Here is a 26,150-nt window from a genome sequence, read left to right on the forward strand (position 1 = left end):
TTGTGTTAATATTCTTTCTTTAAAGAAGCAAAGCTAGATATGTTTGGAATTTAGATATTAAGTATATTTTACTGTGGGCTTCCCTGGTGGTGCGGTGGTAAAGAATCTGCCTGCCAATGCAGGAGACTCAGGTTCAATCCCTGGGTAGGGAAGATCCCCCAGAAAAGGGAATGGCAACCCACTCCAGTATTCGTGCCTGGGAAGTCCTATGAACAGAGCAGCTTGGCGGGCTACGGTTCCTGGGGTCACACAGAGTTGGACACACCTGGAGCACGAATGTATTTCAGTTTAAGATGTGCCATGACAGACTTCCCTCCATGCTTCCAGTGCAGGGGGCATGGGTTCGATCCCTCATTGGGTAACCAGGATCCCGTGTGTATTGCCAAGAAGTTAAAAATAATACTACTAATAATTTAAATAAAGTGTACATGAGTCAGAGACTGGTAGTTCTTAGCACAACCTGGGCAGAGAAATGTGAGTGGCAAGACTGATTACTTCAATCTCCTCCTGGGCACCTGACTCTCTTCTCAACCAAGATAAAGCCACTGAGCTAAGGGCCTCCAGATTCAGCCAACTGAAATGCAAACTGTCCAGTGAGAATTTGAATTTCAACTAAACTGCATTCTTAGAAAAATGTACAAGTATATCCCATGCAATATATGGCACATACTTACAGTACTAAGTTACTGGTTTATCTGAAATTTGAACTTAACTAGCTAGCCTGTATTTTATCTGGCAATCCCAGTACACCAGCAGTGCTGAGGCCCTGACTGGATCTGAGAAAAAAACACGTGCAGAGAATTCCCAGATGTGACCTAACAGGGCAGGGAGGACACAGCAGGAAGACCTCAGGGGTCCAATGGCCCGGGTTCCGATCGGGGCTCCACCAAGCCCACCTAGCTCTGGGCAGGCTGCACAGCCTCCAGGCCTTGATTTCTTCATCTGTAAAATCAGCACTAATGACAGTCATGTGCACAGGCTGCATACAAAGATCAAACGAGTTAATGTGCGTAGCGTGCTCAGAAGAGTGTCTGGCACATAAACTGGCCTTTATTATAAATGTCAGTTTTCAGTATCAGCAGTACAGAGGCTGAAGTGGGGACCGGCCCTGCTTCTGATGGGCAGAGGTAGGCGGGGCTGGGGCCGTGAAGGGGAACCAGAGGCAGCCGGATCAGGCCGGGCTATGCAAGAAGCACCTTGTTTGTGAAGACAACGCTTTGAAGCACAACAGGACCCTCATAGCCTCCTCAGTCAAAGCAAGCTGGACCACCTAAGAAATGAGGTCATCCCACTCAGGCACATCCTCTGGGCGAGGACCTGTGAGCCACCCACACCAGGTGCCGCTGGCCCTACTGGCTCCCTGGCGCTGCCCTTTCCAACGCTGGGCTCGGTGACAGTGAGCTGGCAACGTGAAACTGACCCCAGTGGGCGTCTGTACACGACAGAAATCGGCAAACGCTACAACTAGGTCCCCACCTCCTGGGACCCACAGTTGAAACAACACCCAGACAGGCTGAGCATGCCATAGTGACCTAAAGAAAGGCATTAAGCGTGGCCTGGGTGCACTTTCCCTTTTGGCTACAGAACTCAAATAAAGAGGCTTCTGGGGGAAGTTGATAGCGATACAGTCTAACTTCAGGAAACAAGAAAACTCTCAGATAAACAGTCTAATTTACACCTAAAGCAATTAGAGAAAGAAGAACAAACAAAACTCAAAGTTAGTAGAAGGAAAGAAATTATAAAGATCAGAGTAAAATTAAATGAAATAGAGACAAAAAATAATAGAAAAGGTAACAACAGAAAAGGTTGATGAAACGAAAAGCTAGTTCTTTGAAAAGATAAGCAAAATTGATAAGCCTTTAGCCATAAAAAGGGGGGATGGCTCAAATCAATAAAATTAGAAATGAAAAAGGATTCTTAGAAAAGTATAATCTTCCAAGTCTGAACCGAGATGAAATATAAAATATGAACAGACCAGTCATAAGTACTGTAACTAAAACTGTGATTTTTAAACTTCCAACAAACAGAAGTCCAGTACCAGATGGCTTCACAGGTGAATTCTATCAAATATTTAGAGAAGAGTTGAAATCAACTCTGAATATTCATTGGAAGGACTGATGCTGAAGCTGAGGCTCCAATACTTTGGCCACCTGATCCAAAGAGCCTACTCATTGGAAAAGAATGCTAGCAAAGATTGAAGGCAAAAGGAGAAGACGGCAGCAGTGGATGAGATGGCTAGATAGCATCACTGACTCGATGGACACGAATTTGAGCAAACTCTGGGAGACAATGGAGGGCAGAGGAGCCTAGCGTGCTGTAGTCCACAGGGTTGCAAAGTGTCAGACACCACTTAGCAACTGCACAACCATCACCACCTATGGTCAATTAATCTACAACAAAGGAGACAAAAGTATCCAATGGAGAAAAGATAGTCTCTTCAATAAGTGGTGCTGGGAAAACTGAACAATTACCTGTAAAAGAATAAATTAGAACATTCTCCAGTACTGTACACACAAAAAAAACTCAAGATGTATTAAAGACCCAAATATAAGATCAGATACTGTAAAACTCTTAGAGGAAAACATAGGCAGAACACTCTTAGACATAAATCACAGCAATATCTCTTCAGGTCCACCTCCTAGAATAATGAAAATAACAACAAACAAATGGGATCCAGTTAAACTTAAAAGCTTTTGCACAGCAAAGGAAATCATACAAGCTAAAAAGACAGCCCCCAGAATGGGAGAAAATATTTGCAAACGAAGCTACCAACAAAGGATTAATCTCCAAAATACACAGACAGTTCATGCAGCTCAATATAAAAAAGTCCAATCATAAAATTGGCTGTGTGCTGTGCAGTGCTTAGTCGCTCAGTCGTGTCTGACTCTGCGACCCCATGGACAGGAGCCCGCCACCCTCCTCTGTCCATGGGGATTCTCCAGGTAAGAATACTGGTGTGGGTCACCATGCCCTCCTCCAGGGGATCCCCCAACCCTGGGATCGAACCCTGGTCTCCCACATTGCAGGCAGATTCTTTACCATCTGAGCCACAGGGAAGCCAGCAGATCTAAATATTTCTTCAAATAAGACATACAGGTGACCAAAAAGCACATGAAAAGATGCTCAACATCACTAATCATCAGTTCAGTTCAGTCACCCAGTCGTATCCGACTCTTTGAGACCCCATGAACTGCAGCAACACCAGGCTTCCCTGCCCATCATGCTAATTATCAGAGAAATGCAAATCAAAACTACAACGAGATGCCACCTAACATTGGTCAAAATGGCCATCATCAGAAAATCTATAAACAAGAGTTAGAGAGGGTATGGAGAAAAGGCTGATTCTTTACCACTGAGTCTCCTGGGAAGCCCAAATCAACTATACTCATATATATATATATATATAAAGAGGCCTCTGTGTCTTTTGATAAAAGTCTCTTGTATAGAGCGCTTAATTCGGTCAAAACATGAGGATGAGCTAAGGAAGAAATGAATCAGAAAGTCTCCCTACACTCAAGGCAGTTCAGAAACCATTCTGCAACACTAATGAAACTCATTTAACAACATGAAAATTAGTCTTGCTTTTTAGGGAACTGATTTCCTTGTTCATAACCTTGATATCTTTTCTCTCCCCACCTCCAGCCCCCCTTCCTCTCTTTCTTAAGCAACAGAGGCATCTGCAGGTTGAAATGTGAGGATTTAACACAACAGCTGTTGGATATACATGTCAAATGACTGTTCTGTAACAGAACTCACCCTGCCCCTTGTCCATTCCAGACGACACACACTCCCCAAAAGTCAATACCTCTTGTCCTCTGTCCCCAGAGAACCAGGGCTTCAGTTTGGGGGTCATTTTTGCCCTTCCCTTTCCCACATATAGTCAAGAAGGCCCATCAGCTCTTCCTCTGAAGTCACTCACATCCTCCTTCCTTTCATTTCCACTAACCCACCCCTGATGGCACCCTTTTTACTACCTGAACTATTGTAAAAGCCCCCTATCCATGACCACCCATTGCCACTGGCTGGCTTTAGCTAGCAATTCATGCTGTATACCAGGGAGAACACCCCAAATGCAGGATTCCTTTCACTCTCTTTTTTAAAAAACCCACTATGACCTTTATTGCCCACAGGTAAGAATCTTGCCTCCCAGTCATTAGTCCCACCTGCCTGTCAAGCCCCACTTCCCACCACCCCTCAGCCTCCAGGGTCCTAACACCAGCCAAACTGCCTCCTCCTACTTCCCAAGTAGTCCAAGCACACTCCTGTCTCCCGTCAGAGCACTCCCTCCACTGAGACGCTCCCCACCTGGATGCCCTTTTCTCTGTGCAAAGCCTGCTCCTGTCTGGGTAATTTTTTTCTCTCCCGCCCCAAATCCCACCAAAACTGTTGTTATTCAGTTGCTAAGTTGTTTCTGACTCTTTGCAATCCCATGGACTGTAGCCCACCAGGTTTCTCCATCCTTCACTATCTCCCAGAGTGTGTTCACATTCATGTCCATCTCATCCTCTGCCGCCCTCTTCTCGTTTTGCCCTCAATCTTTCCCAGCATCAGGGTCTTTTCCAATGAGTCTGTTCTTCGCATCAGGTGGCCAAAGTATTGGAGCCTCAGCTTCAGCATCAGTCCTTCCAATGAATATTCAGGGTTGATTTCCTTTAGGGTGGACTGAGTAAAAGAGATTTTTGTTTTTAGATTTTTTTTTTTTTAATTGGACCATTTGTTTTTCCAAGTCTTTACTGAATTTGTTACAATATTGCTTCTGTTTTACGTTTTGGTTTATTGGCTGTGAGGTATTTTGGATCTTGGCTCCCCAACCAGGGATTGAACCCACACACTCCCGGCATCAGGAGGTAAAGTCTTAACCAATGGCCAACCAGGGAAGTCCCAAGAGGTTTTTGCTTTTTAAGCTGTCAATCCCCAAGGACAGGGAGACCAGGAGGGGAGACCACAGGAACATCACGGCCCTACCTGGTAGTGGGAAGGCTGATCATCTACCAGTGTCCACCACAGAATCCAAGAAGGGCAGGGAACTGTGAGCCAGGTCCTGAGATGAACCGGCTGATACGTGCAATGGAAGCTGGTGAGAGCTTCTGAGAAGCAGTTAGTCCCTAGATCCTCATGCTGCTGGAGATCACCCTCCCCTGCCCTCTTCTGAAGAACAGAGGTCTGCTCTTTGGAGAGGGCGAAGCTCAGGGTCTGCACTGGGGGTGCAAGGCACAGCTGAGGGCCAGGGTACTCTGTCAGAAACAGGAGGGGAAGGTTAAGTGAGCCTATTCATCCTCTCCCCTCGCCCACTCGGCCCCTGGAGAGCAAGCAGCCAGCCCTTCCCCTCCCCCAATACCTGACCCAGCCCAAGAGTGAAGACCTCAGGATATTGATACTGAGGTTCCCCAACAAACAGCGTGCCTCATCACCACTGTGCAACTGGGAAGCTGGACTCCCAGGCAGTTTTTAGCCCCTACTACTAATTGTGAGCAGGCAACCGAAGATCCCTGGGCAGCTGAGAACAGATTCCTTCAAAGACAGAGACCAAAGGAAAACAGCAGAAAAAAAGCCATTTGGAGGAAACAGTTAATGCAAGGAGGAAAAACTTAAACACGGCACTAATATCCTCAAAGAAGCAAGAGACTCACAAGTGAGACAACAGGATGCTTGCATGTATTTGTAAAGACCTAGTCAGAGAGCAAGAAAAGCTCCTGGAAATTAAAAATATGATGGGAAAGACAAAAAAAAAATCAATAGAAGGGTTGGAAGATTAGGTTAAGGGAATCTCCTAGAGACTGAAACCAAAGGACAAAGAAATGGAAAGTAGAAAAGAAAGGGGAAAAAAATGTGAGGCCATTCAAGAGATCCAAAAATTAAATAACAGTCTCAGAAAGAAAGGACAGGGAAAACACAGGGGAAGAAACAATTCCAGACACCCCCAGGACAGGAGGTCACGTTTCCACACAGAAGTATGCATTGAGCCAACAGGATGGACGCGTGCAGACCCACACCACGCATGGCATGACATGTCAGACGCTGTAAGCTTTCAGAAAGTAGGGGAAAGGGGGCACAAAGAACCCCAAATCAGCAAGGTTTTGGATTTCTCAACAGCGACTTGGGAAGATAGAAAGGTACAAAGCAGTCTTCAAAACTGCAAAGGGAAAATGATTTCCAGCCTGAAACTCTCCATCCAGGGGAACCATCAATTATGTGTGAAGGTGAAATAAAAAGAAAGAACAGGGCTGCTACGACTGACCTCCAGGTGATGCTTCTCAAGGAGCTACCGTGGATGAGCCCCACCCCAAACGAGGGGCGAACAGGTGGAAGGGAGCAGGAGCCGCGAGAAGGGGAAGGCAGAGGTGCCCGCAGCACAGCACAGAGAGGGGCACCAAGTGAGGCGTGGACTGCTCAGAGCTGCTCCCGGGCCACTTCAGCCAGGGGCCCTGAAGGAGAACGGAGCCAGCGGGCCACTGATGGGATGCGGCCTCTGGGTGAACCTGTGATGAAGGCAGGCAGCAAGAGGGAGACCCGAGGCCTTGCCCCTGACCGACACGGGAATGCTAAATTATGTGCTCCTCTGTGACTGCTTCTTCCAAGGTTCCCAAGGTCCATCGGTGTTGTTACAGGTAACAGGACTCCATTTAATTGCCCAAGAATATCCCACTGTACAGACACACCACGTTTTGTCAACCCACTCAATAGACATTTCGGTTGCTCCTGCTTTTCGGCTATTATGAATGCATTTTGGTGAACACTGGTGTACAAGCTTCAGGCACACGTGTGTTTCCTCTCTCTTGGGTATATACTGCCGGATGGTATGGCAACTCTATGGTTAACCACCTGAGGAATAGGCAGGCGGTTCTCCAGAGCGGGCTCCATTTTCTATTTCACCAGCAACATGTAAGGGCTCCAGTTTTTCTACATCCTCGCCAAAACTTGTTATCATGTCTTTGTGATCAGCCATTCTAGGGGGTATGAAGTGCTATCTCAGTGTGGTTTTGATTTACATTTCCCTGGTGACCACTGATGTTGAGCATACTGGCCATGTGGACATCTCCTTTGGCAAAATGTCTACTGAGTCCCTGCCTTTGGATTATTTATATCTCTTGTTGAGCTGTAAGAGTTTGAAAAATTATATATTCTAGACACGAGTGCCAATCAGATACATGGTTCGCAAAAACTTTCTCCCATTCTTTGAACTGCCTTTTCACTTTGATACCGTCCTTTGCTGCACAAAGGTTTTTAATATTGATGAAGCCTCATTTATCTATTTTTAAAATCTTATTGTGTGTGTTTTTGCTGTCGTATCTAAGAAACCACTGCCTAACCCAGTATCACAAAGATTTATGACAGTGTTTTCTTCTGAGAGTTTTATAACTTTAGCTCTTACATATATGTCTTTGATCCACTTTGAATTTCCTGTGTGGTATGAGGTTGGGGTTCAGCTTCATTCTTTTGCATCTGGATGTCCAGTTGTTTCAGCACCATTTGTTGAAAAGACTATTTTTTCCCTATTTTAAATTATCTTGGCATTAATTGAGCTCTTGTTGAGCTCAACTGACTGCAAATGTAAGGGTTTGTTTCTCAGCTCTCAACTCTAGTCCATCAGTCTGTATGTCAGTCCTTATGTTACTGCCACGGTGTCTTGATTACTGTAGCTTTGTGGTAAGCTTTGTGTGAGTTCTCTACGTTCTTTTTCAAGACTCTTTTGGCTGTCTGGTTCCCTTGCATTTCCATGTGAATTTTAGGCACATTCTGTCATCTGCAAGTAAAGGCAGCTGGAACTGCGAAAGATACGATATTGAATCTGTAGATCAATTTAAGGAATGTTGCCATCTTAACAATATTAAGCCTTCTCATCATGAACATAGGGAGTCCATTTATTTATTTAGGTTTTCTTTCATTTTTCAACAATGTTTTATATGCTTAGAAGTTTTTCACTTCTGTTAAATTTATTCCTGAATATTTTATTCTTTCTGATGATACTATAAATGGAATTTTCTTCCTTTCCCATTGACTGCCTCTGTATAGAAATACAATTGACTTTTGTGTATTGACCTTGTTCCTGCAAACTTGCTGAACTCCTTTATTAGCTTTAAAAGATCTTAGTGACTTCCCTAGATTTTCCTATATAAGACTGTGGCAGCTGTAGAGATGTTTTTACTCCTTCCTTTCCAATCTGTATGCCTTTCATGTCATTAGCCTTCCTAATTGCCCTTAATGATCCAAGCTGAACTGGTGACTAATTTTGATTTGGAGACAGCCTCTGCCCGAAGAGCAGCAGCTGCCATGACCCTTAGGAGGGTCACACTCTGCTTGTCACACCTGTTGGTTTGTTTCCACCAGGAACGAGCCTTTGGGAGGTTTCCTGGTTGGTTCCTCTCCTCTCACCTCCCTGCATCCCCCTTCTCTGCTCCAAGCCAGGGAAGCTGAGGCCTGTGGACGGAGGCACCTGGGTCCGCCCACCGGCTGGCGTCCTGCAGGTTCAGCCAATGGGAGGCCTGAAGGAGAGAGGAGGCTGGGAGCGGAGAAACGTGGGTTCTGATCTTCCCCAATCTTTACTGCCCTTGATGCCACAGTCCTGACTCGGGATGCATCTGGCTGCTCTGACAGTCCCAGCTGGGCGCTCTTGCCTCCACACTCTCAACCCACCCTGGAGGCTGGAGGAAACACTCACGATTTCCTCTCCAACCCCACCAGGCCTAGAAGTTGCAATGACTTCCCACTGTGGCTCGTCCCTGGGTGCCCCAACCTCCCTTGTTGGGTTCCTGATTGTCTTGGCTGATTAATTCAGTTTATCAGAATCAATGCATGACCATCAACCATTCCCGGCAGCCTTTACTACTATTCTGCTAAACACCCACACCCCAAACATCCCTACAGAGGAAGGCCCAGAACCTCGCTCAGTGTTAAAACCTGGTTCCCTGGTAAACTGATCACCAACATGCAGGGTCCATGAGCTGAGGAGATGGTGAGGGAATTCGGTGGCAAAAAGCTTCCATTCCTGGAAGGAGGAAAGAAAACAGCAACCCAGACAGGGCATGACCTTGACTATGGCTGCTGCTGCTTTCTCTCCTTTTTTTTGATTCCCTAGAAAAGATATCCCTTTGCGGCCCCTTGATCTGACCTTTCACTCTGCTTTGGAATTTGAGCACAAAAACTGTCCAGAGGCTTCCCAGGGACCAAGTCCTAGGCGTCTGCTACTGCTGGTTTAATGCTAACGACCACAGTCACCTGGCAGAGCGTCAGGGGCACAGAGACCGTCTGCGTGGGCTTGCTGCCGAGTGCCGGCCATGGCATGAAGAGCTTCAGGTTACCTCATTTAACCACTGAGAACCTTGTAGGGCGAGTAGTAGAGCCCCAGCTATGTAAGTAAGGGAACAGGAACTCAGGATTAAGGAGGTTGGCCATGGTCTCCAAGCTCAAAGGCGCTCGCCTTCCACTCTGTCCATCATCCTAAGCTGTGTCCCGGTCGTGGCCCTGCTCCCCAAGAGTCTGCTGTGGACAGATTTAAGGTCTACCATCCTGGGACTTCCCTGGCGGTCCAGTGGCTAAGGCTCTGCACTCCCAGCGCAGGGGGCCAGGATTCGATCCCTGGTCAGGGAACCAGATCCCACATGCACCTAAAGATCCTGTATGCCTCAACTGAGACCCAGCACAGCCAAATAAAAAATAATGAAAATAAAATATTTTATAAAAAGATCTACCATCCTCCCTAGATTATCCGTCACCACCCTCTCTCGCCCCTGCCTGCCACCCCCTAACTGTTCCTCCCTGACCATCACGCTTGCCTCACTGTGGGCAGGTAGGGCTGCTTCCCCGACCAGCTGGCCCAGCGTCACACCCATGCCTCATCCCTCCAGCACAGGCGAACTGTGCCCACTGGTCCTGTGTCCATCCGTGGAGCAAGAAACCTCCCCAGGTTGTTTTGAAGTTTTGCAGCGATGGCCAGAGGCTCACAGCCACACCCCGGCCTTTACCCAGCAGGGCACTCCTGGGGAGGGGAGGGGGCAGGGCGGCCGCCAGCCGGTCCGGCATCTACAACCCCAGGCCCTTTCGCCTACTGGGCAGGTTCTGAGGAACCAAGACTCCCTCTCTGCCCTCCAACAGCAACGGGCGTGATCCCTTGAAGATAACAGTGTCTCCTTCAACATGTTAGATTGCTGAAAATCCTCCAGGGAGGAAGGAGCATTTCAGCTGAGGACTTTAGACTTCATGGGAAAACAGTTTGGAGACCTAAGGTAGTAAATGAATTATGAAAACCCGGGCGACAGACGGCCTTTCCCACCTTCTCAGTCCCAGCCTAAAGGTCCTTCTCCTGGAGGCCCTCCCAGTGGCCCCCATCCCTCTCTGAGGGAAGAGGTCATGTCTTATGATAATTACAAAAACAATAATAATAATAGCTACAAGTGTCTGCTGGGCTTCCCAGATGGCAAAGGGGGTAAGGAATCCACCTGCCAATGGATTAATGCTAGAGACGCAGGAGACACGTTTTGACCCCTGGGTCAGGAAGATCCCCTGGAGAAGGAAATGGCAACCCACTCCAGTATTCTTGCCTGAAAAATCCCATGGACAGAGGAGCCTGGCGGGCTACAGTCCATGGGGTTGCAAAGAGTTGGACGCGACTAAGCACGCACAAGCGCCAGGTCTGGACGAGGCACCAGCCAGGTCATTCCGAACACTTAGGAGGCAGGTATTATCCCATTTGAAACTGTGTCGAGTGGCAACTTTGTTGCTGTTGTTCAGCAACTTGCATACTATAATCATATTTAACAATATTCTTATAGCTCTCTCCAGTTTATAAAGTACTTTATCTTTTTTTTAGGATTCTTTTTTTTGATGTGGATGATATTTTAGGCCTTTATTGAGTTTGTTATAATATTGTTTTATGGTTTTGGCTGCGAAGCACATGGGATCTATTGGAAGGTGAAGTCTTAACCACTGGCCGCCAGGCAAGTTCCTAAAGTACTTTAATGGACACTCTCATTGGGCTTCCCTGGTGGTTCATCTGGTAAAGAATCTGCCTGCAGTGTGGGAAACCTGGGTTTGATCCCTGGGTTGGGAAGATCCCCTGGAGAAGGGAAAGGCTACCCACTCCTGTATTCTGGCCTGAAAAAGTCCAGGATCGCAAAGAGTCAGACATGACTAAGTAACTTTCACTTTCAGACACTCTCATTTGCTACTAACAGGAACCCTGACTAGGCGAACGGCCAGCATCTTCGCAGATTCATTTTCGAGACAAGGAGAACGGCCTTTCTGGCCCCATCTGCCCCCACCTCAGTGCCGCCTCCTGACCTCCCTGCCGCCTCAGTGTTCTGTCCTGCAGCCCTTACCATTTTTACTCACTGCACCAGCGTCCCAGGAGCTGGAGCTTTGGCAGGATAAAGGGGAAAAACAGCCAGGGTCTGGGGGCAAGGGGGAGTGGGTGACAGTTGGGTGACGTTAGGCAGAAGCCTCCCCGCATTGAGGGCAGAGCCCTGACGAAGTGAAGGCAAGGGCCACACACCCTCACGCCACCAGCTGTGGCCCTACACCACGTGATTCCACGGGGAGGGCAAGGTCTGACAGTCAGAAAACTCAGGTTCCATTTCGAGCTTCGCCACCATATAACCTGGAGGATCAATTCACCTCTCAGCACCTGTGTGATACTGTAATCTATAAGAATCACATAACCTTGGTGGGGTTTTTTTTGTTTTTTTTTTTTTCCATGTTCCAGAGGGCAGAGCTCCTAAAAGCCCCTGGAATTTCCTGAGTGGCAGGGGAGACAGGAGCAACTTTTCTCATTCATAATTAGCTCCGCTCAATCACACCTGGGATTATGCTAATACGGTGACTCCTGGGGAGCCCCTAGACAGTGTCAGGATGGGGGCTGGTTGCCAGAGGAATCAACCCTGTGATGAGAAGTTTGGAACTTTCAGCCCTACTCCCCTACATGGAGGGGAGGGACTGGCCACCAGACCTGTGTAAGGGAACCTCCATAAAGACTCCAAGCGATGGACTTCAGAGAACTTCCAGGTTGGTGAATCCACCCATGTGCCAAGGGGTGGTACACCCCCATCCGTGGGGACGGAAGCCCCTGCACCCCGGATCCTTCCAGATCTTGCCCTATGTATGTCCTATCTACCTCTTTATCTGACTGTTCACAGTATCCTTTATAGTAAAACTGCTAATAGCAAAGTACTTGTCTCAATTCTGTGACCAGGAACCTGAGGAGGAGTCAGGGGGCTCTGATGCACAGCTGGCTGGCGGGAAGTCCCGGAAGCCAGCCTTAGAGTTAGAGTCTGAAGCAGGGGCTGTGTGTGGAACTGAGGGCTTCACCTGTGGCACTGCACCAACTCTCCGTGTCAGAACTGATTCAGCGTCAGAACTGAACTGAAAGGGAGGATACCTAGCTGATGTCTGCAGAGAACTGGAGAACTGGTTGGTGCGGGGGGAAAACCCACATAGTCAATGTCAGAAGTGTTATGAGTGAAAAGCAGTTCACACCCGTCAGCCCACCTATAAAGCAGGCTTACCTGCCCAACAAAGAGCAGACTCACATAGAAAAGACCCTGATGCCGGGAAAGATTGAAGGCAGAAGGGGATGACAGAGGATGAGATGGTTGGATGACATCACTGACTCAATGGACATGAGCTTGAGCAAGCTCTGGGAGATGGTGAAGGACAGGGAAGCTTGGCGTGCTGCAGTCCATGGGGTCGCAAAGAGTCAGACACGACTGAACAACAGCAATCTGTCCGACACAGAGGGCTGATGAGTGAGTGACCTGTTGTATCGGAAACTGCAGACCATCCTTTCGGTTTCATAAACTGTAAACTGCAAAACGTCCTCAGTGATTAGATTTCATACAATCAGAGCCATCAAGTGTTTATCAAGCACTGATTGCCTGTAACACATACTTGATGAACAGAGGATAATATAGAACATGACCTGTGTCTTCAAGAAACTTTCGGTCTGGTGAGGAGACAAGACCAGTACATTTGAAATATAAGAACTATTTAACACCTGGTGTACGCAAAGGAGGTGGCGGAAGGCAGCTGAGGAGAGCTGGGTACGGTGTCATGGGGAGGGGATTTGACTCGTACTCAGAGGAAGGATCCACTCAAGAGGTCCTAGCAGGTTGCAACACCGGGCACATGGGGTGTTGGTGGGCGGGTGGGCAGTGAGAGGCAGGGGCCTCCTCTTCCTGCAAGCCTGACTGGTTTAGGGTCAGGGTCAGGGTCAGGCGTCACCAAGTAGATGCTGATCAAGTGAAAAGTCTGGTATGGAATCAACAGAAAATGAAGTTGGAGAGGTTCAGTGAAATGAGAAGCAAAGAAAAGGCACTCATTCATCCATCCACTCATTTGCTATTGATTGAGCGTTTGTAACACGCCAGGCACTTGGACAGAGAGAAGAGGTCCCTGCCCTCATGAAACGGACACTTCATTCCAGTCAGAAGGAGACCAAATACACAAATAAGATTGTTCCAGATCCATCCAGATTAGTAAGTACTGACAGCCTCATCTCTGACTTCCTCCTCCTGACAGGCGTCTCTTCGAGTTGCCTGACCGCGAATAAAGTCAGAGGTACCACATCCCTTCATGCCTGGTCCAGGACACTAGGGAGAAAAGGCACATTCCTTATCAACTTCTGCTCCTGGGAAGTTTGGGACAAAACAAAGGGAACTGCATGTCCACCCCCTTCATCTGTTCCTTGAAACACAAACACACCACACACGGCCAGTCTCTCCCTTCTCCTTGAATCTTTATCCCGTGACCTGGAGGAGAGTTTGGCCTGTTTGCCGTTGAAGATAAGAACCAGAAGCCATCTGGGGCCCGTTTCTGTTTTTCCTCCCCGTAAACTGAGGGAAAGGTTTTCTTCTAAGCAAATGGGAGAAGTCCTCCCTGCTTACACCTGAACTGTGAGTCTGCTCAAATCCCAGAAAGCTGGCCTCCCAGGAGGCGGTGCCACCTGCTTTCCATTCACTGCTGTCTAGGATACAATCACAGACTCACGTCCGGAGGAGAGCTGATCTTTCCCAGGCTCCTAAGGGAGAGCCAGGCCTTCCGGCTCGGGGCTCCAGCGCACTTCATCCAGACCCGAGTGAGCCAAGGACGTGCATCTCAGCACGTGTCCGCTTCAGGCCCCTGGCCTGGTGCTGTGCTCAGAGCAGACGCTCCCCCTGACTGCCGCCAGCTGCACCATCTCCACAAGGGAGCCCAGGAAAGGAACCAGGTGGCCTTTCCCCTAAATGCCGCGACCGCACAAAGTCATTCTGGCCCAGAGCTCCAGGACCCACGGCCCATCTTCCTCTGTCCCCAGGTCTTGGGCAGAACCCCTTCTGACCGTCAGGTAGGGTTTGTCTTCCTTGGGCTCCTCAGTTTTGCCCACCCCTGACCAGTGTCCCCACTGGCCTGTAAGCAATGGTCCAGCCCAGCCCTCTGAGGTTCCTGCCCCAGAATCCCCCTGCCGTCTCCTTTCCCAAGTATGAGAAGGCTGCCAACTTCCAGAGAGGAGAGAAACGGCGGCCACACTGCGTGCATGCCCCCCCAGGAGAGCAACCTGGAGGCGCTGAGGGTGGTCCCCTTACCGCGGCAGCTGGTCCGCAGGGCCCAGGGAGGCCACGCTGTCCTCGGTGCCGGAGCAAACACCCAAGTCTGGGCCCTCTGCCGGCTGCCTGTTTGTAAGTGACGTTCTGGGTTAAGCCTCTGTCAATGACTTTCCAGAACTGCCCCCTCCCTTACGGCTCAGGGGAGAGAGAGGCTGCTTGTGAGCCAATCTCCAACTCACGACTAGACCTTGAACAGACTGTTTGAGAAAAGGCAAAAAACACAAAATCAGGTCAGGGGTGAGTTGGGAGGAGGCGGTGAAAAGCCGCTGCCCGAGGGTTCTGGCGGAAGGATTAAAGGGCAGTGTGTTTGGGTTTTACAGGGGGCGGAGGAGCAGGCCAGGGATGGAGAGCTGGGCAGGAGAGAGACCTTCTGGCCTAAGAAAAGGAGCAGAGGATCCCACGGGAGCAGAAAAACTGAGGCATCTAATTTCGTCCTCCTGTTGAGTCCTCAGGATGTCTCAGGCTGCCCCCTGGGAACAGGTGACATCATGGGGCCAGGAGACTGGATTCCTCGCAAGGGCAGATGTCACCTCGTGGCTCTTACGGGCTGTTGACCTGGTGTGAGCAAGGGTTTTATTTTGTTAATTTAACTTTTGGCCACACTGTGCAGCTTGCCCCCGACCAGGGATTGAACCTGGGCAACGGCAGTGAAAGCGCCGAATCCTAACCACTAGACCACCAGGGAACTCCCTTAGCAAGGTTTTAAAATGCTTGCCCACACTACTGAGCCCACCCAGGCCAGTTCATTTAAGGTACTGTTCTCCCAAAGACCAGGCCACTCAAGAACAGGAATAGAGCGCCCACCCACTGGGTGCCACCCGCTACCACCAAAACAAAAGACAAACCGGCCTCAGCCCTGACGCGTTCTTGGAGGAGGCAGAGTCAATAACTCACTGTCCTAACACTTTGCTTAGTGTCCAGAACCGTCAGAGAGGGCTTTCTCTGGCTCCACATGTCCAACTGACATGGCAAGTGGTGCCCAGTTAAGTTGGTGTGCTGAGCCTGCTAATGAAATGGGGGCACGCCTGGCCCCTAAGTCAGGCAGAGGTCCACATCACAGGAGCCTCCGGGAGCCCACAAATTAAGTGAAAGCACAGTGGGGCAGGGAGCTTGCTCACTCCTCTAATATCCAGATCCTGACCCACACAGGTACTGCTGTTTCCACCTCTTCTCCATCTTTCTCCAGAGCAGACAACAGGTAGCCTCGTGACTCCCCTCCGGCCCACCAAGGCAGGGTGAGAACCACTCCTAGACCCTGCAAATTATAGGCAGCTGGAGATCCTGGGAGATGAGGCCAGAATGACATTCCAGTGAAAAGCTCTGTCTGGGAACAGAAAAATGGTTTGTCATCTGTAAAACGGGGATTAACAATACATACGTTGCACAGTTGTTTGTTGGGGCTCAAAGGATCTGGTTATTATGAATAGCCACGTTCTATTCAACAGCAGCAGGAAAGGGATCCAGAGATAACCCTGGAGGCTAAGGAAGAGGCTGACAGGTGGCCTGGCAGGGAAGCAGGAAGAAGTGTTCCAGGAAGAGGGAGCATTGTGACAGGGAGGCCACCTGGCTTTATGAGTTCACAAGCCACGCGTGGCTTGGTGTGGCTGGGACACCAGTTGCCACAACAAGGCTGGAGAAAAAGGCAGGCTCCCCACCCCTCACCTGCACCACAGAGACACGAAATCATCCTTCCTGCTGTTTTCAGTCTAAGCAGAACAGAACTTCCAGCACTGGAAATTGCGGCAACTAACTTCCTATGCAGTTGTGAACCACCACCAAGGCCACCAATTACTGCTTCTTCACGGCTGTTTTCTTTAACTTATGAAACAGAAGTGGAGGAGGGGAGGAAGGGTCTGCCTCAGGTAAACTGATGGCAAAGTTACTCACTGCTGCTCTGGTTCATAAGGGTTGCTTGGATATGGAAACAACGCTGTTGCCCACAGGTATGAGAGAAAGACTTCCCATCAGGGACTCTACAGAGGAAAGACACTAGTCTGCACTCGGCTCTCTGGATGGGGAAAGGTGGGCAACGAGAGGCAGATCCTGCTTCCGTCCCAAGCCTCTTGTCCCGTACCACCAGAGCAGCTGGGCCCCTCTATGGCTAATGGCCTCAGTCCCCTGTTCTCTACCAAATAGAGCCACAGAGGCATTGCAAGTCTGCGACTCCTATGGAGCAAAAACAAGCAGACAGACTGTCTTCCATTTATTCAAAGAGGAAGGTCGGGTCATGTACACACTGCTATTTTCAAAATGGGTAACAACAAGGACCTACTGGATAGTGCAGGGAACTCTGCTTACTGTTATATGGCAGCTTGGATGGAAGGGAAGTTTGGGGGAGAATGGATACACGTGAGTCCCTTTGCTGTTCACCTAGAACTACCAAGACATAGTTAATTGGCTATACCCCAACACAAAACAAAAAGTTTAAAGTTTGGAAGAAAAAAAGAGAGAGAGCTTATAAGGAATGCCCACCAGGTAACAGAAACAGTGCTACGTGCTATGGAGAAACCAAGATAGAAGGTGATGACCCTTGCACTTTAAGAATTCACCATGCGGAAGGTAGAGGCAAGACCTACACGCGGCAAACGAGCTTCCACCATCAGAGTTAATCACCACAGGGCAAAAGATCCCAGGGGCTTTTTCCAGGCCTCTGTAAGCTCCCCATCACCGGCGGAAGGATTCGACAAACCCACCACTTTGAGATGTCAGTTCTAGGCCAATGAGCAAATGTTTCCGGATTGACCTAACCCAACACTAGAGCCTCACAATTTCCAGGAAACCCGCATTCTCCTCCTCCTCCACTGCGCACACCGTCCAGCGCCACACCCTGAGCTCTGGGAACTGTGCTGAGCTGCAGCTCCAGCACGTAATTCCCGCTTTGACTTAAAAGTTGACATGACCCTTTGAACCTTAGTTTCCTCATCTATAAAATGCAGAATGTTCTGAGTCATCTTATAAAGCTGCTCTGAGAGCTTAATGAGGTCATGGGTTTTTGAAATCCCTAGAGAGCCTGGCACATTAGAGATGCCCAGAAAAGTGATCCCAAGGGTCAGTCCTTGTAATATCAGAGTTAATCCTTCTCTCTTCTCCTCACGTCCTGGGGCTCAAGATAAAAGAAGCAGTGACATGGAAACAAGCCTGGGAGCCAAGAACAGAGCGTCAATCTCACACAGGATGATGACTGGAAGGAGCTGTGAGTGAGAAAAACCCTGGTCCTCCCTCTGCTACCTTTAACAGTGTTGGGCTGAGAGTCACTTTGCACACCAGGCTTCAGTTTCTTCAACCAATTAGGCCAGGGATAGTAATAACCATGCCTCCTTCACACAGGCAGTGTGGATTTTAAAAAATAATAAACCATAAAACCTTTACTGCAGTGCACTAGGCTACCCAAGTGCCAGGCTCTATGGAGACTCAGCCTAGTTGAGAGGAGAGAGTGGGGATGAGGGGTAAACAAGATAAAGGTAAATCAATACACAGTAAGACAAGTATCAAAAAGAATAAAATTCAGAGGAACAAATTTAATGAAAGAAATGCAGGCTGGTTTGCTGAAAACTAAAAAAGTATCATTGAATGGCTGTCAGTTCAGTTCAGTTCAGTCGCTCAGTCGTGTCCAACTCTTTGCGACCCCATGAATCGCAGCACACCAGGCCTCCCCGTCCATCACCATCTCCCGGAGTTCACTCAAGACTCACGTCCATCGAGTTCGTGATGCCATCCAGCCATCTCATCCTGGGTCGTCCCCTTCTCCTCCTGCCCCCAATCTCTCCCAGCATCAGAGTCTTTTCCAGTGAGTCAGCTCTTCGCATGAGGTGGCCAAAGTACTGGAGCTTCAGCTTTAGCATCTTTCCTTCCAAAGAAACCCCAGGGTTGATTAATCTCCTTCAGAATGGACTGGTTGGATCTCCTTGCAGTCCAAGGGACTCTCAAGAGTCTTCTCCAACACTACAGTTCAAACGCATCAATTCTTCGGCGCTCAGCCTTCTTCACAGTCCAACTCTCACATTCACACATGACCACAGGAAAAACCATAGCCTTGACTAGACGGACCTTAGTCGGCAAAGTAATGTCTCTGCTTTTGAATATACTATCTAGGTTGGTCATAACTTTTCTTCCAAGGAGTAAGCGTCTTTTAATTTCATGGCTGCAGTCACCATCTGCGTAGAGACCTAATCAAAAGGAAAAACTCCTCACGTTCATGGATCAGAGACTTAAGTGTTAAAATGGCAATACTCCCCCAGTTGATCTACAGTTTCAATGCCTGCCATCTCTATCAAAAACTACAGCTGACTTTATTGGAAATTGACAAGATGATTAGAAAATCTACATTAGGGGACTTTCCTGGTGGTCCGGTGGTTAACACTTCGCCTTCCAACACAGGGAGTGCAAGAGTCTGATCCCTGGTTGGGAAGCTAGGATCCCACATGCTGCTTGGCTAAAAAATAAAAAACAAAAACAATATTGTAACAAATTCAAATCAAGTCTTTAAAAAAATTGTTATTGTTCAGTTTCTAAGTCATGTCTGACTCTTTTGTGACCCCACAGACTGCAGCATGCCAGGCTTCCCTGTCCTTCACTATCTCCCTGAGTTTGCTTAAACTCATATCCATTGAGTCAGTGATGCTATCCAACCATCTCATCCTCTGTTGCCCCCTTCTCCCGCCCTCAATTTTTCCCAACATCAGGGTCTTTTCCAATGAGTCAGCTCTTCACATCAGGTGGCCAAAATACTGGATCTTCAGCTTCAGCATTAGTCCTTCCAATGAATATTTAGAGTTGATTTCCTTTAGGATTGACTGGTTTGTTCTCCTTGCAGTCCAAGGAACTCTCAAGAGTCTTCTCCAACACCACAGTTCAAAAGCATCAATTCTTCGGTGCTCAGCCTTCTTTATTGTCCAACTGTCACATCCATAAATGACTACTGGAAAAACCAAAGGACTACAGACCTTTGTCAGCAAAGCAATGTCTCTACTTTTTAATACATTGTCTGGGTTTGTCATAGCTTTTCTTACAAGGAGCAAGTGTCTTTTAATTTCATGGCTGCAATCACCATCTGCAGTGATTTTGGAGCCCAAGAAAATAAAATTTGCCACTGTTTCCACTGTTTCCCCATCTATTTCCCATAAAGTGATGGGACCAGATGCCATGATCTTCATTTTCTGAATGTTGAGCTTTAAGCCAACTTTTTCACTCTCCTCTTTCACTTTCATCAAGAGGCTTTTTAGTTCCTCTTCACTTTCTGCCATAAGGGTGGTGTCATCTGCATATCTGAGGTGATTGATATTTCTCCCAGCAATCTTGATTCCAGCTTGTGTTTCTTCCAGTCCAGCGTTTCTCATGATGTACTCTGCATAGAAGTTAAATAAGCAGGGTGACAATATACAGCCTTGACGTACTCCTTTTCCTATTTGGAACAAGTCTGTTGTTCCATGTCCAGTTCAAACTGTTGCTTCCTGACCTGCATACAGATTTCTCAAGAGGCAGGTCAGATGGTCTGGTATTCCCATCTCTTTCAGAATTTTCCACGTTTATTGTGATCCACACAGTCAAAGGCTTTGGCATAGTCAATAAAGCAGAAATAGATGTTTTTCTGGAACTCTCTTGCTTTTTCCATGATCCAGCGGATGTTGGTTCCGCTGCCTTTTCTAAAACCAGCTTGAACATCAGGAAGTTCACAGTTCACGTACTGCTGAAGTCTGGCTTGGAGAATTTTGAGCATTACTTTACTAGTGTGTGAGATGAGTGCAATTGTGCGGTAGTCTTAAGAATGGGAGTAATTTCCTTTTTTAGGAAGTAATATTTTCATATTCTAGAACTAACATCAAAAAAAGATGTTCTTTTTATAAAAAGGGAACTGGAATGCAGAAGCAGGAAGGCCAGACATACCTGGACTAACAGGCAAGTTTGGCCTTGGAGTACAAAATGAAGCAGTGCAAAGGCTAACAGAGTTTTTGCCAAGAGAGACACACTAGTCATAGCAAACACCCTCTTCCAACAACATAAAAGACGACTCTACACATGGATATCACCAGATAGTCAATACTGGTGAAATCAGACTGAAATCATACTGATTATATTCTTTGCAATACAGGCAGCTGACTGTGGCTCAGATCATGAACTCATTATTGCAAAATTCAGACTTAAATTGAAGAAAGTAGGGAAAACCACTAGCCCATTCAGGTATGACCTAAATCAAATCCCTTACGATTATACAGTGAAGTGACAAATAGATTCAAGGGATTAAAATAGAGTGCCTGAAGAACTATGGACAGAGGTTCGTAACATTGTACAGGAGGTGGTGATCAAAACCATTCTCAAGAAAAAGAAATGCAAAAGGCAAAATGGGTACAAATAGCTGAGAAAAGAAGAGAAGCAAAAGGCAAAGGAGAAAAGGGAAGACATATCCATCTGAATACAGAGTTCAAAGAATAACAAAGAAAGATAAGAAAGCCTTTCTAAGTGAACAATCCAAAGAAATAGAGGAAAACAATAAAACAGGAAAGACTAGGCCATCTTTTCATGAAAATTTGAAATACCATGGAACATTTCATGCAAAGATGGGCACAATAAAGGACAGAAACGGTATGGACCTAACAGATGCAGAAGAGATTAAGAAAAAGTGGCAAGAACACACAGAAGAACTATACAGAAAAGATCTTCATGACCCAGATAACTACGATGGTGTGATTACTCACCTAGAGCCAGACATCTTGGAATGCGAAGTCAAGTGGGCTTCAGGAAGCATCACTACGAACAAAGCTAGAGGAGGTGACAGAATTCCAGCCGAGTTATGTCAAACTGTAAAGGATGATGCTGTGAAAGTGCTGCACTCAACAAGCCAGCAAATTTGGAAAACTGAGCAGTGGCCACGGGACTGGAAAAGGTCAGTTTTCGTTCCAATCCTAAAGAAATGCAATGCCAAAGAATGCTCAAACTATGGTACAGTTGCACTCATTTCACATACTAGCAAGGTAATGTTCAAAATTCTCCAAGCTAGGCTTCAACAGAAAGTTAACTGAGAACTCCCAGGTGTTCAAGCTGGATTTAGAAAAGGCAGAGGAACCAGAGATCAAATTGCCAACATCCGCTGGATCATAAAAAAAGGAAGAGAATTCCAAAAAACATCTACTTCTGCTTCACTGACTATGCTAATGAGCCAACTCATTAGAAACGACCCTGATGCTCGGAACGATTGAAGTCAGGAGAAAGGGATGACAGAGGATGAGATGGTTGGATGGCTTCACCGACTCAATGGACGTGAGTTTGAGCAAGCTCCGGGAGATGATGAAGGACAGGGAAGCCTGGCGTGCTGCAGTCCACGGGGTCACAAAGAGTCGGACATTACTGAGCGACTGAACAACAACAATAGCAATATTTTCATAGCTTTTTCAGACAACTGTGGATACCACTGTTTGGTACTATATCAAAACTTGCCAAATACTAAATTATAGTGTGAAATATGAAACCCTATGAACTTTACTCTACTGTTATGTTAAGATCCATCGGCCTTTCTTAAATTCCAAGTGGGCCTCTTCCCAACATAATTTTGTAACTTCATATCCTGGTCATTTGGAAAATCAGTTTACTGAATTATGCTGATCTTCAAGATGTTGGCACACTTTATAATAAAATGCCAAGATGTCATAGGTGTCATATCACCAATCTCATCAGGAAACTTTTAAGTATTGAGAAGCTGTCAAGCTCAAGAGGATGGATATAAGCTTTCCAAAATTCTAATTTTGGCTTGAAAGCTCTAATTTTACCATTGGCAACAAATACTGGTAGTTGTTTTCTTTGAAGCAACAGACTCACTACATTCATTTTCAAGAGAAAGTTTGTCAGGTACCCAAGTCTGAATAACCATGGCTACTAGTTATTTGCAAGTAAAAATAGCATCTCCTGGAAAAAGGGGTTTTTGAGTTCAGCTTGTAACTCAAAAACCCCCAGAAGTGCTTTCCCTTGAGCCAACCAATACAGTTCATTTATTTCCCATCTCAACACACAGAATGTCAAAGACCTGCACACAAGCATACAGAGTTAATAAAATGTGTTCATTTTACTGCTTCATCAAGGCCAGTGTTAACTAAAGCTGGCTTTTTTTTTGGCCATGCCACCTTGCATGTGGGATCTTAGTTCTCTGACCAGCAATCAAACCCGCACCTCTGCATTGAAAATGCAAAGCCTTAACCACTGGATTGCCAGGGAAGTCCCGTAAGCTGGCTCTTTTGAACTGCAAGTGTGTGGAGGTGAAGAGATCCACCCCAATTCCTCTCAAGCTGCCAGCCATTTGCCCACCATTTCTTATACACCATTGGTGCAAACGTGAACACAGTGAAAAAGGCAAGTAGTTTCCTAGTATTATATGAAAATCTGACTTAGGGGCCCCTTTGAGGACCTGCAGGGACCCAGGGACCCCACCTGAGGAACCAGGTTTAGGAGGCCACTCCCTGTGGACTGAGAGAAGGAAAAACAACTTTAAAATCAAGTAAACAGGATTCTTCACTTTGTGACGGGGGAGGCAGCGGAGGTGAGCGCAGTGCTGTGATTCCCGCACTGGGTCAGGGCAGGTGGCCTGACCTCAGCACCCTATATTTAACAGGCTTAAAGGGCCAAAGCGTTTCAGCTGAGCAGATTGCTTCCTGTGGTTTCAAAGTATTATAGACAAACTCTCTGCTTGTTTTCTCTCAGCCCCACACCACTTTTCCATTCCTTTGCCCTCGACACAAAAGAGCCCCTTCAGTCTCAAGATTGTTCTCCAGCTCAGCACTAGACTGGGTGAAGCAGGATGCGTGCGGCTGGGGAAGGATGGCAGGAGGCAAAGAAGAAAGCCAAGAGGGCAGCAAGTGCATCACCATGGCTGCCCAGCTGCCCTCAGTCCCAGCTCACCTGGCAGGGGGCCTTCCTACCAGTTCTCTGCATCCCACCCAGCCCCTTCCTCCAGTCAGAGCTAGCCTAGATTCCTACCAACCAGCCCCTTAGGTCAAAGTGAACAGAAGGGTTTTCTCCCTTTTCCTTTCTTCAAACTAAGGTCTCTTGGTAGGAAAGGCCCCTCTCTCAGCACCTTAGCTATCAGCTCCCACCCAGCAGCGACCAACACAAGACTCCATGTTGGCTCAAAGCCTTATCCTCCCAGGATCCCAGCAGAACAATGTGAAGTCAGGGTGGGAACGGATTTCTCGTTTGTGACTAGACTGTTACAACTGCAGCTGGCCTGGGAGCTGAAAGAAGAAACAGAGCGCCATTCAGGCCTGAGGGACGAACAATAGGCCTTTATCCTATTTTCCAGTCCAGGCCGAGGGCAGCTAGGCAGAGCTGGAAGCCCCGAGGGGAAGCCCCTGGACAGGGCTGCCCTAGCATACGTGGAGTCCCAGGCAAATGCTTGGAGGGGGGCAGGGGAAATCCCCACACCTAATAAAAAACTTGAGTCACTCAAAAGGAGTTATGTCAACACCATTTTGGCCACACAACCTAACACAATCCTACATACGAGATACTGTGGTTAGCAGTGGAAGCTGCCCTCCTAGAATGGAGACTGGACTGCGGGCCCAGGGACAACCCCACAGGACATCTGGTTGTCCCTGCACAGGGTAGAGGGTTGAGAGCACCCCAAAGGGACTGATGTGGATCCCAGTCTGGGTTCAGAATGTTACCTCATGGAGAACAATTCCTCGAGAGGCACTGGGCCAAGTACTAAGGCTTCCATGACAGATATCCCAAAGTCTCTGCTAAAGGACCAGAGAAGGCCATCAGGTGGAATGGCCCCTTGCTCCTCGCTAGAGTCACAGCAGGGAACCAGAAAGACACCCTGATCTCCTGTCCTCAGGGAGACAGACAGAAGGCCAGCTGCTGTGTAACTGCAGCCTTGATGTAAGGAGAGTACCTTCACACGATACCATGGCAGTGGTACTGTGAGCTGGTTAGGAGCGGTACCACCCGGGATCCTAAAGGGCTCACCTGGAAGACAGATCAGAAATCAGGCCAGACAGAGAAGGGGCGTGGCTCCAGCCAAGGAGGGCGTGGCTGCCATAGCTCCTCCCACCCCCACTCCGGTTCACTGAGAGTTTGAGCCACGAAACAGTTCTCGGCATTCTGCGAAGATCCGCACCCAGCCGCCGCCTGCTGGGAAGCAGATAACAGCACAGCAGGGGAGGCTTCTCCTGGCCCTCTCAGGTGAAGGTACTCTCCTTACATCCAGGCTGCAGTTACACAGCAGCTGGCCTTCTGTCTCCCTGAGGACAGGAGATCAGGGTTGTCTTTCTGGTTCCCTGCTGTGACTCCAGCAAGTAGCAAGGGGCCAAGAAGAGGCTGAGCACTCGGTAAATGGTTGGGTAGCAAGTTCCAGTGTCTCTGAGCTATACAGTGGCCCCTGCAGTTGGGGCTCGCTGCTGACAACTCAGGGCCCAGTGCAGGGGTCCTCCCCTCCATGGGGGCTGGTGGGAAAGGGGCAGTAGGCCTCAGCTGGCCTCGTGGGGAACAGTTCTTCGAGAGGCACTGGCTAGGTTCTGAGGCTTTCTGTGACAAATATACTGACGTCTCTTGCTAAAGCAGTAGAGTGAGTGATCAGGTGGGATTTCCTGACCTTGAGGAGTGAGCACAGGGGAGGGGGAAGGATGGTTCCGGTCCACCAAGACCCCAGATTCAGCTCACTCTCCTTTCTCAGCCTTCGCCTAGGCACCAGCTATTGCTTCATCTTTCAGCATTTCAAGCTAAGTGCTAACTACCCTTCCTCCCCATAGCAGCTCAGCCTCTCCCAGATGCTCTCATACCAGCAGCCATCCACCTCTGCTCCAGTCGCTCCTGGTCCTCATCCCCTAAACTAACACAGCAACCAGCACTGCTTTTAGCCACCAATAGATTCTGCTAGAACTCCCTCTACTGCTGGTGGGACAGACTAAAACCAATGAGCTTTCTGAGGGGCCCAGACCGCCTCCTTCGCTCTCCCGGCAGCCCCCAGGCTTTCTGTGCATGGGCCCTGCTTTCCAGGGAAGGCACCCAGATCTCATTCACTGAATCCTTCCTGAGTGCCCCCACCATCCCACCCAGCCCACTGTCTTTCCCTAGCGATGAGCAGGCCAGGTTCATGGCTATGGATGGAACACTTGTTCTGCTGGTTGCCAAGCACATTTATTCATGCAGTCTGTGCTCCAAAGACAGTTAAGTGGAGCCTGACACCCAACTGATGTGGCTGTTCAGAGGCAGCAAGTAGCTCCCTACACAGCCAGGCCTGAGACCATGGCTTACTAATCTTGGCATCCCAAACCCAGTTCAGTTCAGTTCAGTCACTCAGTCGTGTCCGACTCTTTGCGACCCCATGAATCGCAGTACGCCAGGCCTCCCTGTCCATCACCAACTCCCGGAGTTCACTCAGACTTGCGTCCATCGAGTCAATGATGCCATCCAGCCATCTCATCCTGGGTCGTCCCCTTCTCCTCCTGCCCCCAATCCCTCCCAGCATCAAAGTCTTTTCCAATGAGTCAACTTTTCGCATGAAGTGGCCAAAGTACTGGAGTTTCAGCTTTAGCATCATTCCTTCCAAAGAAATCCCAGGGTTGATCTCCTTCGGAATGGACTGGTTGGATC

At 48.1% G+C, this 26,150-nt stretch overlaps 1 protein-coding gene across 6 annotated transcripts in view; it reads right to left on the bottom strand.

Annotated features, from left to right (window-relative positions):
* PC (pyruvate carboxylase) overlaps window positions 1–26,150 on the bottom strand; it is a 102,772-nt gene that overhangs the window by 39,163 nt on the left and 37,459 nt on the right. For 2 of the 6 annotated variants that reach the window (XM_040256413.1, XM_040256417.1), the window contains exon 1: window positions 14,553–14,731. The exons of the other annotated variants lie outside the window; for them this stretch is intronic. The gene's annotated coding sequence lies outside the window, so the exon portion shown is untranslated. Of the gene's footprint in view, window positions 1–14,552; window positions 14,732–26,150 lie in introns of those variants that run through there. 6 annotated transcript variants of the gene reach the window in all.

This window comes from Oryx dammah, unplaced genomic scaffold (assembly GCF_014754425.2).
Source record: "Oryx dammah isolate SB20612 unplaced genomic scaffold, SCBI_Odam_1.1 HiC_scaffold_15, whole genome shotgun sequence".
Classification (NCBI taxonomy): Eukaryota; Metazoa; Chordata; class Mammalia; order Artiodactyla; family Bovidae; genus Oryx; species Oryx dammah.